This window comes from Penaeus vannamei, chromosome 14 (genome assembly GCF_042767895.1).
Source record: "Penaeus vannamei isolate JL-2024 chromosome 14, ASM4276789v1, whole genome shotgun sequence".
Classification (NCBI taxonomy): Eukaryota; Metazoa; Arthropoda; class Malacostraca; order Decapoda; family Penaeidae; genus Penaeus; species Penaeus vannamei.
Window position 1 is genome coordinate 38,610,198 of NC_091562.1, and position 5,515 is coordinate 38,615,712.

The 5,515-nt window shown below is 33.2% G+C and overlaps 1 protein-coding gene across 1 annotated transcript in view; it reads left to right on the forward strand.

The window, feature by feature from the left end:
* Positions 1-5,041, forward strand: part of LOC113829583 (voltage-dependent L-type calcium channel subunit beta-2) — a gene marked incomplete in the record, with an annotated part of 189,121 nt that extends 184,080 nt beyond the window's left edge. Inside the window, 1 exon segment of the mRNA XM_070129924.1 lies at positions 1-5,041. This exon segment is cut by the window's left edge and continues 1,138 nt beyond it.
* Between the last annotated feature and the right edge of the window lie 474 nt (positions 5,042-5,515).

Genomic DNA, 5,515 nt, shown 5'->3' on the forward strand with positions numbered 1-5,515 from the left:
GAAATTGTACGGGCTGGACGTTATAAATAGCAGTGTAAATATAGTTGGTTGTACACTAAGGATCGGCACATTATCCTTCGCCCAAGTTGTTCTTAAACTGCCTTTTAACCACTGTAGTGTTGGATATTACACTAGTTTATTACACTAGTTTTTAATATTTTCACTTTGTAGCTTGGAACTGTTTCTTAGGTTTACCATTTTATATTCCATAGTTGTTCACTTTGCATTTTAATCAGCCCAATAATGCAAAGTTATTTTACATCTAACATTTGAAGTTGGACGAAGTTCAAATTTTTATATGACAATTTTTCTGAATAATCCTAATAGTAAAGTGATAAAAGAATAAGATTTGTGCAGAAACAGAGCAGTTAGTAATGGATATTATCAGTTAGATTTTTGTTCTACTGTTTTGGGATAGAGGTCTCATAATCACATTTTGAACCATCTAAACTTTTGCCATTTGATTAAACTCCTGATTCAAAAATGTGATAGTAGAGTATTAACCAGGCTTTGAGAATTGACCATGGTAAGCTTTATGGTATTACTGTACCTTTTTTATGTAATGAATATGAACTTTTAAGACCAAAAGCATTCATCATTGCAGTTGTTGTTGTTGTACCCTTCCTAATAGTGAAATTGCATCAATTTCTACACCAATATATTCTTATTCTATAAAGACTTTGCAAGTGTACATCACAAAGAGAATATCACTTGCTTCTCAAGACTTTTAAGAATGCTCAGCTGATGTTATGTCAAACTTTACTTTATGTTATATATACATTTTACATTTGTTAATTTGCTATTGTTAAGTATATAAGTTCTACAGTGATGTAATTTAACAGAGTTCATTTTACACATTTTTTGTGTATTGCAAAATTTCCATCTGCAGGTTGACCCAGCTAAGGTACTAGCCATTGTTCACATACTCTTTGTTGTAAGGCCAGAATTGAGGAGTAATAGAAAGGATGAGATAAATGGTACCACTGAGTACTTATCAGAAATATTTGGCTTCCTTGCTGAGTGAGGAATTTAAACCAGCAGACAGTGAGGCATTCAATCAAAATGTAGATTAAAGTCACAAGATTCTCATACTCAGCTTTGTATGACACTCTACAATTTGGTCACCGCAGTTTGCTCGTGTTGTATTATAGCTTTTGGATCTCCTGCTTTCCATTATTATTCCTGTCAGTTTCATTTGTAATTTGCTGTACACCTACATAGTTTTTAAGATACTACAAAACCACTTGTAGTTTACCTGTCCTGTTTTATTTGTGTTATCCTTCATTTGCTTACAGTTTTGTATGTAAATACTATGTTATTAACTTTCTTTTTTGAAATGCCTAGTTTAGCCTTTTTTTTTTTTCTTTTAATTATGGGCATTCAATACTGAATATCTCTGTATAAGATGAGCTGTTCCTGCATATTCTTGTGGAAATGTTAATTGCAACAAAGAGTATTTTTTTGCACTTACCCAAGGTACTTGTTAATAAGGTAACTCTGCATAAGTTTGATTGAGGAAGTATTGTATAGAAGAAAAAAGACTTGTTTATGTTTTGCAATATCAGCTGCATCCAGGAAACTTCGGTTTAGTACGAAGATCTTAAAGATGTTCTATTCGAACTGTGAGGTATAATTTACAGTTGAATCCTAACCCTATGGGATGTTTGTAGATATTAAAAACAAACTTTTTATCACTAAACATATATAGTATTACCAAGAATACTTCAGTAGGCTTTAGTAGCATGCACACCATAAACCCTCAATAAAATACTTCTGTTTTCCTCTTTCAAAAGAGCTATTCATTTTGAGATAACTTCATATGTACTGATGATACACTACATATGTGCAGACAACTCAAAGGCCAAATTCGTAATGGTAATCCTGTAGCTCCTAAGTTCTAATTATATTTTATATAGAATCATTCATCCTCAGGATTCATACACAGACTCTAGTAGAAAAGGGGATTATCATAGTAATTTTCATTTGCTTAAGGTCTAATGAATAACATGATCAAAACACTACATGTCAAATTGTTCTCTCTGCAACACTATACAGCAGTAACTCAGTTCACCAACAATCCAACTTATTATAGCACAAGATAGTGTGATATTACTACCATAGTGTTTTTTTTTCTTTTCTTTTCTTTGTTTTCTTTTCAAATTTTCTTCTTTTTGTAAGGATTATGTAATGTCTTCACATTCTCTTTGAGTGTTGCCGATCCTTGAGTTGTGAGGCTGGGTTGAATAATACTTTTTAACCTAATGGTGTTTGAGAATCATTTTTTGGTTTCCCTGTTGAGTGTCTGAATGATGATAATCTTGTATGTGGTTAAACAAAATACATGCATTATCTTAAAAACAAAACAAAAAAATGTTTATAGGTATGCATCTTTTGATCCTACTTTGCCCTGTCAACTTGTAAACTAAGGCACACAGGCAGGAGGTCTAAAGCTCCACATCCAATATGTACCTAAAATGATTGTTCAATTTCCCCCTCATTTATGTGCTTCATTGTGTTGCTCTTGTTTATGTTTTTTATTTTTTATATTGGGCCTTTTTACATTTTATTAATTATATTCTGTTGTACTCTGTATTTGAAATGAAATTCATATTCTTTTAGATTTAATATGTCTGCCACTTTGAGTGTAGATTGATTGTAATCCATATTCCCTGTCTTATTGTTTGTGTTTGAATTATAACAAGAAATGTAGAATGACTGAACAAATTATTTTAGGTACTAAATGACTCTGTTCCATTACAGATAGGTTTTATCTACATAAAATTATAGCAAGACATTATCTCTTGCAGTAGTGCCGTATACTTTTGATGTGAATTCTAAAGTAAAATAACAACAGATGATATAATTTTATTAGATGGGAAGTAAAGTAAGAGCAATATAGATCACATACATATATTTTGAAAATACAGACATACAGAAGTACATCTAGAATAAAGAAAATATATAAACAAGCATGTTCACATATACAAACACAGGGAAATGACATGAATACATTTAGATGCATATAATTGTGCAATCATGCATACTTCATGAAGAACAACAACAAAAACATTGTATCTTACAGATTTAAAATTAAAAGGCAATGAGTACAAAATTTAGATGCACATAGCATAACAAGGTCACCAACCAACTCATCTCTCTGACAAAATTCTAAAACGATTTGTTGTGGATTAAAACTCCATATTCACAGTACTTTAAGTCACTGTAATGGTACTTTTGTCAGTGTATGTAATAGCAAGTTGGCTGTAGAAACTTCAGTAATGTTTTAGAATTTTGTTCCCCCTCACACACACAAGCGCCTCATTCTTACTCTGCCTCACTTTTTCTCCAAGTTCATGGGCAGTATTCTTGAGAAGCACTTGAGGGAAACAATCGAGTGGTTCCTTCTCCTGCTTTAGTCAAAAGTTTTTAGTTCCGTTAGCCCACCAGGACTCAAGAGTTGCCGCCCTGTCGATGGTTTCAACTTCTTGTGCATCTTCAGAGTTTTGCCCCAAATGCTGTGATTAACAGTTTTCCCATTAGAAGGGATGAATTTATTTCTCTGAGAGCATTATCAGAGTTTAACTATGTGAATATCTTTAATATCTTTCTTGCTGCCTCCATCACACTCTCATGTACAAACCCTGAGTCCTTCCTCCACTCTCCTCAATTCCTAGATTAATTCTTGTACATCATTGCTGTCATCAACCACCTACAGACAAACCTCTCCTCGCGGCGCTTTTTACCAGTAGCGAAACTTGTTTGATTTGTATAAACTGGATGTAAACCATACCTCTTTAAGATAATCAAAGAAAAGAATTTATGGAAACAGTGTAAGTACTCATTTCAAAATGGAATATGAGGTTTGACTGTGGAAAAGTTGCTGCTATAAAGGTTCTTAAACCAACAAGGAACCTACTGCTTTCTGCCAGTCTAAGCCTGTAGTAGCCTCAGAACAAGGTTCATTTTCTTTATGTTGTATTTGCAGATGTGTGAGGTTCGTGAATCTAACAGATTTTCTTGTCTGTTACATTTATATTGATAGACTTCACTATATTAACCATTTGACTAGCAGTTCTATACTGTTTGTATCATATATATATTTTTTTCAACACTGACAGCTTTGGAAGTCTGCACAACAAAATACCCTAAAAGGAAAAGAATCTTGTATAGGCTTTCTATTGGCTGAACCTTAGCAGCTGCATTTCACATGGCATTTTGTAATCTTTATGAACCCCCTCACAGAAGACATCTTTGCATCATGAAGTTTTGCCAAGATTTTATGTTTTTTTAACAGAATGCATGTGCCTTTTCTAGTTCTTGTTATTCATGCTAGGGTATATGCCTCTCAGTCTTGATAACAAATGTTATACTCACCTCCAGCCTTATATCATTACTAACTTAACACATCTTTCATTCCTTCTTTTAAAATTCATTAGTTTAGCATGTGAGACTTCATTGTTCTTGGCACCTGCAGTAGATGATTATATAGTTGGTATGATGCAAAGATGTTTTTTCTATTTTTTTCATATTCTCCCATTATTTAAAAGGCATTCTCTTCCATCCTGTTCTGTATTTTATCATCCCATAAGTTATAAGTACAGTAGCTTCTGGTTAATATGACTGCTTTTGGTGGTAACATAGTTACCATTTTTCATAATGCCTTGTGGCTGTAATAAATATCGGGTATCTGCATGAGTGGTAAGTGTGTGACTATGATTTTGATAGCATGCAGCTGAAACTGCAACCAGCAATGATATTAACTGGTGTTACTGTGTGGAATTCCCATGTACTCCACATACAACTTCTCTCTCTCCTATCTTTAAAATCCCAACCCTTCTTAGTGGCACCTTTCAGTCCTTCTTACATTCTCTACTCTTTCAGCATTCCCATCCTCTTGCTTCTGTATATGCCATACCATCCTCCATGTACTCTTCTCTTCAAAAAAAGGAAAAAAAAATCTTGTTTACCCCTATTGCATGTATGACTCACAGACTACATTTTGTTGCAAAAATTTGTAAATAATAAGAACTTTTTATCATGATGTATCGTTTTCATTATCCTCCTGAAATAACAAGTGGTTAAATGCAAAAGGATTAAAGGAAAGTGGATGGAATGTATCTGTTTTAAAGTGCTGCAGAATTCAGAAATTGATCCTTTATGACAGAAAGTGAAATTGAACACAATAGCTGACATCATGCAGACTTTTTAGTAGAATACCCATGACTGGTTACTTAAGGTGCAGTTCAGCTGGTGCTAGCAATAAATTGACCTAGAGCTTGTTTCTCCTTGGGTATCTCCATGCTTTCCAGGGTCACTTAAAGAAATTATCAATACATATAGAGTTAACAAAAGTATATTAGAGATTTTATATAAAACATTTAGTTAATTATCACAAACTTCGTTTTTTATTACCAAAAACAAGGAATGGCTATTTCAAAACTGAGAATCTAAACTCATGTCAATGGCCCATCAGACTAGCATTAATAATTCTGAATCAGTAACTCAGTTTCCATAC